General features: G+C 45.9%; 1 long non-coding RNA gene across 1 annotated transcript in view; it reads right to left on the reverse strand.

The window, feature by feature from the left end:
* The window catches only part of LOC112550307, a 90666-nt gene that overhangs the window by 44203 nt on the left and 34606 nt on the right, over window positions 1-11857 (reverse strand). The gene's annotated exons all lie outside the window — the stretch shown is intronic.

Below are 11857 nucleotides of genomic sequence, written 5' to 3' on the forward strand. Positions count from 1 at the left end.
AGAGAAAGAGAAATGCCAAAGCCAAAGCAAGAAATTTATTTTCAAAGTGATAGACCATAACCTAGTCATAATATGTAATTCTATATAAATTACTATGGGCTGAATTGTTTCCTTTACCAAACCCTACCCCCCAACCCCCCCCCCCACAAAAAACAAACAAACAAACAAACAAACACAAAGAGCCTCAACAAAAACAAAAAACAAAAACACTAACTCCATGGTCTAATATTAACATATTATGGTATGCCATGGGCACAAACTTTAAATATTCTTTAAAAATATTAGGATAACATATTAATTTGATTTTATATCAATTTTACTGAGATAAAAAGTTAAGCCATAAATCAGGTAGATATTTATTCTCATAGACCAGGTAGTATCAGTTGTACCATTATTGAAACACTGCAATCTGACTTGCCTAGAAAATTGACTGTCTTTGTGCTGTATGTCTTGGCCAACCAGAAATTAACTTATTCATAAGGGTATAATTTTTTATTTACTTTTATTAACCCATCATCAGCTGCATATTGAAATGAGATTTTCAGTGCCAAATATGGAATCTAAAAATCATTACATAACTAGCTCTTTTGAGATAAACACTTCGGCCTTGTATTATTATATCTCTTATCCTTACTTCTGTTAAATTCACTGGAGTAGAAGTACTAGAACACGTCCAGTATCTTTTGGAGTTTGGTAAATAATTCCCTTAGACTTATTTAAGAAATCCCACCTTAAGTTGTACTATGAGGGTTGCACTACAAAGAAACATTGTAGTGTTGTAAAAGGTGGAGGATATTCTTTGTTTCTAGCTGTGATGGGCATATATTACACTTTGAACTACTTTAGCGTGAAGCTAAAAATTGACTTTCCTGTATATCAAACCACTTTAAATTTGAAAGGAAATTCCATAGATTGGGAATAAGAAGCAAGTATTCCACCACCCATTTGTTTATAAGTTGTTCAATGGTTTAGAATGCTAGAAACATCTATAAAGAACGTGAGTTAATAGAGAGAATGAATGTAAGTTGCAACATAGTTACTTGTCTCCACAATTTATCACATCGTACCATAATTTACCACAATGGTATCAACATCAGACACATATTAAAAATACATATTTACACTCACATACAGAGTACAAGTCTAATATAAGTTACAGCTAGGACAGCAGAATACTTTCAGATAAATGTTTCTCTAAAAAGTTAAGAACTCAGCCATTCTAGCTGATTATCATTATTTCACCATATTCATCTTGAAATTTGAACACCTTTTGTAGTTATCATTGATTAAAAACTTAGGAAATCAGCAAAGACTGTTCCTTCTGATATAATGAATCTACAAAGGCAAAAATATCTTTTCATATTATGAAAGTAATCCATTTTCATGGCTATAGATACTCTAATTATGATATTAAACAGTTGTATGCCACTTTGCATCTTCAGACACTGAAAGGACATTAATTAGGCTCACACTCCCTTCTGAAGTATTTCATATCTCTATTTTATACAGGTGAAATCTGAGACACAGAGGGTATATCTACACGAGACACTTACAGTTGCTTAATTAGCTCCACAGTAAAGCATCACTGGTGTACTCATGTGAAGCTATTAGGCTGAAGTAAACTAATTAACTCTGCCATAGGCTAGTACTGCCAGATACAAGTAGTATCCTACTGCAGTTATTTATTCATTCCACACAACACACATGTAGAAGCTCATGGGGCTGACTGGGGCATAAGTGTGCTTCAGTTCTCAGGCTGCCTGCTGGCTCGCACTGCACTGAAGTACTCTCGTGCCCCAACCAGCTCTGCCACTTATAAGTGGAAGCATGGACAAATAACTAGGAAAGAACATAAGAGCATTTCTCTGGCATGCAGGGATGAAGTCAGGAAGGCCAAAACGCAATTGGAGTTGTAGCTAGCAAGGGATATGAAGGGTAACAAGAAGGGTTTCTACAAGTATGTCGGTAGCAAGAGCAAGATCAGGGAAAGTGTGAGTCCCTTACTGAATGGGGGAGGCAACCCTGTGACAGAGGATGCAGAAAAGGATGAAGTGCTCAATGCCTTTTTTGCCTAAGTCTTCATAGGCAAGGCCAGCTCCCAAACTATTGCACTGTGTAGCACAGTTTGGGAAGGATGTGAGCATCCCTCAGTGGTGAAAGAACAGATAAAGGACTTCTTAGAAAATCTGGATGTGTACAAGTCCATGGGGCCAGATAGGAAGCACCCGAAGGTGCTGAGGGAGTTGGCTGATGTGATTGCAGAGCCATTGGCCATCATCTTTGGAAACTCATGGCAATCAGGTGAGGTCCTGGATGATTTGAAAAAGGGCAAACATAGTGCCCATATTTAAGAAAGGGAAAAAGAGGATCCAGAGAACTATAGAACAGTCAGCCTCACCTCAGTCCCTGGAAAAGTAATGGAGAAGATCCTCAAGGGACTTGGAGAAGAAAAAGGTGATTAGAAATGGTCAGCATGGATTCACCAGGGGAAAGTCATGCCTGAACAACCTGATTGCTTTCTCTGACTAGGTGACTGGCTCTGTGGATTTGGGGAGCCTGGTGGATGTGGTGTACTTTGATTTTAGCAAGACTTTTGTTATGGTCTCCTACAACATTCTCTCAGGCAAGCTAAGGAAGTATGGGCTGGATGAATGGACTGTAAGGTGGATAGAAACCTGGTTGGAACATCGGCCTCAGAGAGTAGTAATCAATGGCTCAATGTCTAGTTGGCAGCCTGTATCAAGTGGACTGCCCAAGGGGTCTGTCCCCCTGGGACACTCTACTACACCTAAGCTGAATATGAGCCAGCATTGTACCTTTGTTGCCAAGAAAGCTAACAGCAAACTGGGCTGCATTGGTAGGTGTGTTGCCAGCAGGTCAAGGGAAGTGATTATTCCCCTCTATTCATGGGGCTATAATGGGGAAGCATGAAATTGCCTATAACTTTGTCATTTCTTGCCTGATTCAGATGCAGGGATGGTAGCCCCTCTGAGGCCATGAAGCCTACCAAGTTTCAAGGAGATAGGTGTAGGGGTTTCTGGGAAACTGCACCTCTAGCTGCTGACAAGCAAAACTCGTGACATGGGTGACACTGTGTGCGTGTTAAGGCATGCCCTCACTGGTGCTGGGGCCTCAACATGACATGGTAGTGTACCCCCATGAGGCCTCCTCCTCCCCTACAGCCTCAGTCTGGTCCACCACTTCAAATGACAACAGGTAAAATAATAACTTAGTGAGCACTAGCACAGTAGCACCAGCAGCATCTCAGGCAGGAAAACTGTATCAGAGCCTTTCTTTTCTCTCCTGCAGGAGCTTCTTCTCCAGCGTGTGTGTTAAGATGCACCCTCACTGGGGCTGGGACCTCTACATGACATGGTAGTGTGCCCCAGTGAGGGCTCCTCCTCCCCTACAGTCTCAGTCCGGTCCACCCATTTAAATGACAACAGGTAATAACTTAATATGCAGCACAGTAGCACCAGCAGCATCTCAGGCAGCCAAACTGACAGAGACTAGATACTTTATTTCTTTTCCTGCAGGATCTTCTTCTCCAGAAGCTGCCAGAGAACTTTCCCTGCCAGCCACAGCCCTGTGACTTAAATGTGCCCAGGGCCCTGCGTCCTTCCGGTCAGGTGCTAGGGGTGCTGGTCTAAGGACATGGCAATGGCAGACAAGGTCCTTTCCTTTCAGTCAGTCTAATCTGGTATGTTTTAGCAGACCAACTGAATACTTAATTACAGAAATATATCTTAGCAAGTTTTCAAGTTGAAAAACCCTTTGTCAGGCTGAGAAAGCACCTGCAGTTGGTGTGCGTGCTGTTCCTGGATGGGAGAAATAGTAAAGAAGTCAGAGGCTGACATGCAATGCAGGCAAGAAAACCAGGCATTGAAAATGGAAATGGAGGCATGGGGGGGTGAGAGACAGGCTTGAGTAGCAGTTGGGGAGGGAAATGTAGCAGTGCAGGTAAGAGTGGAGAGGTACCTGGGGAGTCAGATGTCTGGCAGGTTGTTAGTATATCCTGAATCCAATGTCTATATTGAGTCCATGAGTTTCTGTACCCAGGAGGCTGATGAAGTGAAGTTCATAGGCCCACCTCTGAAAAGTTGTAAATTCAAACAAACACCGAATCTTGCTAACCTAACTTCATCACCAGAAACCAACTTCCTACAGCTCAAAACACAAAACCTGCCAACAATCTCCAGTACCCCCACAAAGTGCCCACCAGAAACTATCAAAGACAAGAATACCCAACTACCTGTCGGGGCACATTTCTCATGAAACTCCCACAATGTCTCCAGTCTCTCAGGCCTGATCCTGAAAGGGAATTTACAAACCACTTTTTACAGCTGGGCCTATGAACTTCACTTCATCAGCATCCTAGGTAGTAGGTACAGAAACTCATGGACTCAGTATAGACAGTGGAATTCTGACACACTACAACCTGTCAGACATCTGACTCCCCAGGTACCTCTCCACTTTTACCTGCGCTGCTACATCTCCCTCCTCCCTTCCGCTCCCCCCAGCCTGTCCCTCACCCCATGACACCTCCATTTCCATTTTCACTGACTGGCTTTCTTGCCTGCATTGCATACCAGCCTCTGGATTCTTTACTATTCCTTCGACCCAGGAACAGCACACACATACACCAACTGCAGCTGCTTCCTCAGCCTGACAAGGGTTTTTCAACCTGAAAGCTGGCATCCCAGGCAGCTAAGCTGAGCTCACCTGGAGCGTCATAACTCCACTGCAACCAGCATCCTCAGGCTTGTCAAAGACATGATGGGTCTGGGCTTTCCTCAACCAGAACTGTGTGGTAACTGGAGGTTATGACACCTCCTACCTGCCTTTCACCAGGGATATCCTCGGTCTAGGCATTTCCTGGGGCTGCTGCACTGCCAGAAGTCCTACCAAGCCTCCCCAACCCTGGAAGAGTGCAGTTTTAGTGGTCATGCCCAGGACCTGGGGCCTCCTCCTTCCCCATAACCCCAGGCCAAACCTCCAAGTTCGTCCAGGCGTGGAAGCTCAGCAGGCACATGTTCTTCCCCTGCTGTTGGTGATGCAGTGAGTTCCCCCTCCAGCTCTGAGAGCAGGGTATTAGTTGGCTTTTAAAAACTGAAAAAAGGAAATAGGTGCAGATGGATTGAGGAGGGTGGCATACACTCCGTCTTCACCTGGAACTTGTGGAACCCCAGCAGTGGGAGGTTCACCTTCAGGAACACCAGGTGCTCCACCAAAAGAGAATCCAAGCAGGTGCAATGGGGTATCACTATATCCCCAGAAATGCTGAACACCCTCTCACTTGGAACAATGCTTGGTGGACAGGACAGGTGTTCTGAGGCAGCCATAGCCAGATCCAGTCACATCTGGCTGCCTCATGCCCAGTAGGCCAAGGGATCACTCAGCAGCAGCTCCACATCCTCAGCGAGATAAGCAGCCAAGGCCTGAGTGCTACCTGCCTGATGGCGGGGTCTTGTGCCTCTGGACCCCACCATGGAAGCCATGTCCTTGACCCACATTGGCAGTGCCTGTGGTGGAGGATGAGATTGGCTGATGGATGGTGTGCTGGCATGGGACAGTGGATCCCCTCTTCCACAGCCCCCCACCTCTGCTGTTCTGCCTCTCTGACTCTTTTCACCAGCTCCTCCATCCACTGATTTAGGCTTTGGCTGCTGCATACATTGCCCTTCACCTTCAGGTCACACATGGCTGCCAGCACTTGGACAGTACTGGACTGTAAGGGATCAAGCCATTTCCTGATCCCACCTTCAGCCACCTGACCAGTGCCTGCTCATCTAGTGACAGTGGCTTCCCCCAGCCAAGAACCTTGTTCCCCTGGAAGCTCTCTATTTGCCTCTGAAATTCCCTCACTACAGGGATCACCTGGCTAAGGAGGGCTTTGCCAGTGCTGAAGCTCTCAGTGGCCTTAAGGAAGGGCCTGAGGACCACCAAGATCTGGGAAATGGTATCCCACTCAGCTCTGTTTAGGGGGCCACTGATCCCAATCTCCCCCTGTGCCAGGCCATCTCATGGATGGCCTTCTGTTGCTCCCCCAGCCTCTCGAGCAGCCGGTATGTGGAGTTCCACTGAGTCTCCACATCTTGTATGATTTTGTGCTTTGGGATGTTCAGCTCTGCCTGTTTATTCTGCATTATCTTGCCCCCCTTGATGCTCCGGTGCAAGTAATCTGCCCCTGACAACTAGGTGCAACTTGTGTGCCACACAGCGGATGCCCCCCTGGATCCTCCAGATATCTGAGGTGAAGAGTAAGGCCACCTCAAGTATTCCCTACATGCCTCATACATGGAGGGCACCACTGTCCTGCTGAGGGTGGTGCATGTGGGCTCTTGGTATGATGGGGCCACAAGCGTCATGAGCCACCTGAACCCTGGCTGCTCAACTAAGGAGAAGAACTGGCCATCAGCAGCAGGCATCTCCCCAGTGCTCTAGCTGATCTCGCTCACTCTTGCAACACACCCACCTTTCTATCCACCTTTCCCCCAATGTTCCACGGTGGCTGGCCACTATTTTGTGGGGATAGGGGCTTTGGAGCAAGAAGGGGACTTCCCTTTGGGCATTCTCCCACTGGTGCCAGGTTAAGGAGGAGCAAGGGCAATGGGCTGCCTGTGGAGATGCATCAGCATCCCCGTGGTATTCATGTGTTTTGTTCCCTTGCCCTGGCTGGTTTTGGCTCAGCAGTACAGGCAGATGGCATACGTGGGATCATCTGCCAGCTCAAACTGATCCCAGACCACACTACCCTCTCACTTGTGCTGTAATTTCCTCCTCCTCCACACAGCAACAGGAGGAGTGGACTCTGTTTAGCCTCCATAACCTCTACCTCCTCTGAAGTGCCTTCTGGGGAAGGAGACCTGACTTGAGGGGAAATTTGAGGGGTGTGGAACACAAACTCAGCTGATTCCCCCTCCTTTCCCCAGAATTTTTCTTGCTAGGGCAGTCAGATCCAGCTCCAGCTCTTTCTCTGGCACTGGAAGGCTCAGCATGAGAAGTGATAGGTGGGTGGAGGAGACTGTCATGCTGGTGCTGGTGCTGCTGCTTGTTGTTGTGCAGCCTATGCTACAAGATATAATTGTATCTGTGCTTCTACATAAATTCTGTAAGGTGTGTAGTCTATGCAGCAAGGTATAAATGTATAGAAATAAAATATCAATTTATCTCCCTTCCTATATAAATTAAATTCTAGAGTGTAATATCCAATATATTTATAAAATTTAAAAGAATAAATCAATGAATATAATAATAAAATAAAAGGGTCTAGAAGAAAGAAAAAGGTATACTGGAATGCCACTTGCTGGGCTAGGCTAGCAACTAGGAAATCATTCAAATCAATGCTAGTAGTAGTCTTCATTGTCTAATGCTCCTGAGCTGCTGAAAGATAGTTCAGTAACTGTCAGACCCCATTGCAGAAAGGCCAGTTCAAACAATGCTGCCTTTTGTGCTGTTTTTCCATCCCTCCCCCAGAGCACTGGGATTGTTAGGAAGGCCAAGGCGGATATAGAGCTCGGATTAGCGTCCAGGATTAAGGATAACAAAAAGTCCCTTTTCAAATATATTGGGAGGATGAAGAAGGCGCCGGGTAATGTGGGGCCCCTGCAGGATATGCGGGGCAATCTGGTGGTTGCGTCAGAGGATAAAGCAGACCTCTTTAACCAATTCTTCACCTCCTTTTTCTTGTGCAGGGACCGGGACTTCCCTGCTGTGATAGAAGCCGGACGCGAGGGGATCGCCTTCAGACCTCAGGTTGGGGAGGACCGGGTTAGAGAGCTTCTGGAGGGGCTGGACGCGTTCAAGTCAGCGGGTCCGGATGCTCTCCACCCCAGGGTGCTGAGGGAGCTGGCTGGGGTTATTGCAGGGCCCCTGGCACGGCTCTACGAGCGATCGTGGTGCTTGGGCCAGGTGCCAGACGATTGGAAGGTAGCTAATGTGGTCCCCATCTTCAAAAAAGGGAAAAGGGAGGACCCGGGCAATTATAGGCCCGTCAGTCTTACCTCAATCCTGGGGAAGCTCTTTGAGAAGATCATCAAGGAGCACATTTGTGATGGGCCGGCATCAGAAATGATGCTCAGGGGCAATCAGCATGGATTTATTAGGGGGAGATCATGTCAGACCAACCTGATTGCCTTTTATGATCAGGTCACAAAGGCCATGGACGCAGGTGTCGCGGTGGATGTAGTCTTTCTGGACTTCAGCAAGGCCTTTGACACCGTCTCTCACCCCATCCTAATTAATAAACTAGGCGACTGTGGCATAGACGCCTACACGGTCAGATGGATTGCAGATTGGCTGAAGGGTCGCACTCAGAGGGTGGTGGTGGATGGATCATATTCGACTTGGGGGGAGGTGGGTAGTGGAGTCCCTCAGGGCTCGGTCCTGGGCCCTGCGCTGTTCAATGTCTTCATCAGCGATCTTGATGTTGGGGTGGAGAGCAACCTGTTTAAATTCGCTGATGACACCAAAATTTGGGGGGAGGTGAGCACGCTAGCAGGGAGAGAGAGATTGCAGAAGGATCTGGATAGGTTACAGGGGTGGGCAGACAGGAACAGGATGCGTTTCAATACGGACAAGTGCAGGGTGCTGCACTTGGGTAGTAGGAACCAGCAGCACACTTATAAGATGGGGAGCTCCCTACTTGAGAGCACGGAGGCGGAAAGGGATCTTGGTGTCATTATTGACTCCAAGATGAACATGGGCCGACAATGCGAGGTCATGGTTGGCAGGGCTAACCGGACCTTGTCGTGCATCCACAGGTGCATCTCGAGTAGAGCCAGGGAGGTGATCCTCCCCCTCTATGCGACGCTGGTCAGGCCGCAGCTGGAGTATTGTGTCCAGTTCTGTGCGCCCCATTTCAGGAGGGATGTGGACAACATGGAGAGGGTCCAGAGGAGGGCCACCCGCATGATCCGGGGACAACAGGGCAGACCCTACAGTGAGAGACTGCGGGACTTGAACCTATTCAGCCTCCACAAGAGAAGGCTGAGGGGGGACCTGGTGACCGTCTATAAACTCACTAGGGGGAACCAGAAGGGTTTGGGGGAGACGCTGTTTCCCCTAGCCCCTGCTGGCATAACAAGGAATAATGGGCACAAGTTGATGGAGAGGAGGTACAGATTGGACATCCGAAAAAACTACTTCACAGTTAGGGCGGCTAGTTAGGGCAGCCAGTTTCCAAGGGAGGTGGTGCTGGCCCCTACCCTGGGGATCTTTAAGAAGAGGCTGGATACTTACCTGGCTGGACTCATTTGAGTCCCGTTTTTGTTTTTAGGGTTTGTGTTTTGTTTTGTTTTTTTGAGTTGTTCTCCCACCCTGGCGGGGGGTCGGGCTAGAAGATATATTAGGTCCCTTCCGACCCTGAAACTATGAAACTATGAAACTATCTCTCCTCAAGGCATCCACAATAGCATATCATTTAATAATCACAGTCACTGGCGAGCTACACAGTCAATATAAGAGCAGTCCTTCCCTCCCCTTCCCCCTCCCTCGCCTTACTTTCTGGTTCCCTGCAGGCAAGCCCAGCTTGAACTTCAACTGCCCTTGTTTTACTGCGAGGCTGTTTTGAAGCCCTTTATTTCATTTCAATTTCACTGTTTCAAGCTTGAAATGAGTTAAAACAGCGTGAAAACAAAACCACCAGCAAAATTTTGCACAGCCCTAGCTCTCAGTGGTGGTAGATGACAAAACAAGGAGCAATGGTCTCAAGTTGCAGCAGGGGAAGTTTAGTTTAGATATTAGGAATAATGTTATCACTAGGAGGGTAATAAAACACTGGAATAAGTTACTCAGAGAGGTGGTGGAAGCTCCATCCTTAGAGATTTTCAAAACCTGGTTAAACAAAGCTTTGGTTGGGATGATCTATTTGGGAGCTAGACTGGATGACATCCTGAGGTCCCTTCTGACCCTAATTGTCTATGATTCTATGACTTCCCAGCACACTGAGCCAGGTCACAGAAGCCCCAGGGTGGCAGACTGACCCCCAGATTCCCCTGCCACACAGGGCTGTTCCACCCTAGTCCAACATTCTGCAGTCCCAGGCACATGTGTAAACGCTGTGCCTGGGAGCAATAAAATCCAGCACAAACTACCCCAAAATTTATTGCTTCACATTAATAGTCTCATGTAGATGTGCCCTGAGAGGTTAAATTTCAAATGTGGATGCTTATATTTAGTTACTTACATGCTAATTATATATAAATGTTCCCTAGAGGTACTGAGCACCCAAAACTCAGTTTGAAATAATTGGGATCTGCAAATGCTCAGCACTGTTGAAAATCAGGCCATATATTGGATATAATTTAGGTATTTAGAGCAGTAGGAGCCTGATCTGAGGAAAATTTTGCTGTATATCTTGTCCAAGACTACACTGATAAGGAGGATTGGAAAAATGCATGAAGAGGGGCAATCAAGGTGCAAGCTTCAAACTTACCTTTGCCTCCAGGTATTGGAAACTGTAAGGAACAGTGACAGGGGCAGATCAGTTTTGAAAGGCCTGCATAATACCCTTTCTGTTAGTATCCACTCTCTTCCAATAGAACACTGAGCTAGATGACCTTGTAATCTAACCCAGTGGGTGCGTCTACATGTCCCCTACAGCACCATTGGTACTGCACCATCATTTAGTATTTCTTTTTCGAAGTACTAAATCACAGAACAGTAATAGACCATACTGTGCCATGCCGACAGCACACAGTTATTTTTAGCTATTATGTTGCTGTAGCAATGTGCTATAGCGAAGGAGCATGTTGCTATGGCAATGTAACTGTAGCATCAAGGTTTGTGCCCACCAATTCTATGTCACTGTAGTGCATTACTATGGCGATGTAGTGCCTCATGTAGATGTGCCCAGTATAACATAAATTATGTACAGTAAGTCATGAGGAGAGCTAGTCGTATTTGAATTATTAGACAACATTGCTTCCCTGATCACCTGAAGTTTCCATCTATGAACCCACGTTTGTGACCTGTCTATTTATAGAACTCTCCACTAAAGTCAACTGAAACTTCACTGCAAAAAATAACATGCAATAGTTGGGTCCCAGGGGAGTTCTTAGTTCAAAGAGTATTTTATAAAAACAATACAAGATGTTTAATGGATTCAGTGAGCATGTGCGCCTGGGCTGCTTATTTATTCTAGCTGCAAAGAGCTAAAGTGGTTCTTGCTAGAACACTACATTTATTTTTAGATTTTTTATTATAACACAAATATTATTATTCAAAGGAAGGCTGATAATTAAACACCTTTAAAAGCTGCATAGCACATTGTGGAGGTTTTTAAAAATGTAAAACCCAATGTCCACGTTTCTGAATATTAAAATGGTTGAAATGCCAAGATGTGGATGCCAGGTGCTGTCACCAATCATGTATATTAGTTTTAGAGTGTGTGTGTGTGTATGTGTGTGCGCGCGCGCGCGCACGCATTATTAAAACTCCTATGAAAAAGGTTGATTTTTAATACATAATCAGTTCCCACTGACTTTAAATTACTTTCAGTAAAGCATTGATGCTGATAAAATACTCTAAATGTACAGAATATTAAACAAATGTTTATATTAAAAACTGCTTTCAGGTGAGAATGTGCTTAGTGAAGCACAACCCCCATAGCACATTTTGAATATTAATGCTCAGTAGATCACAAGATGGCAACAAGTATTCCTATGCAAAATCCAGTGGTGGGATAAAAGGTAGCATTGAGATAACAGGCCTCAGCAAAAGGAATATGCAGGTGCATGGGGTATAATACTATTGAGATGTAAATTAGATTAGAAATATATGGAATCCAACCTGCTTCAAGTCAAGAATGCCTTGTAAAACAGAAATAACAGCATGTTTAGCATGAGCAGTTCCTGCT

Source organism: Alligator sinensis, unplaced genomic scaffold, assembly GCF_000455745.1.
Source record: "Alligator sinensis unplaced genomic scaffold, ASM45574v1 scaffold173_3, whole genome shotgun sequence".
Classification (NCBI taxonomy): domain Eukaryota; kingdom Metazoa; phylum Chordata; order Crocodylia; family Alligatoridae; genus Alligator; species Alligator sinensis.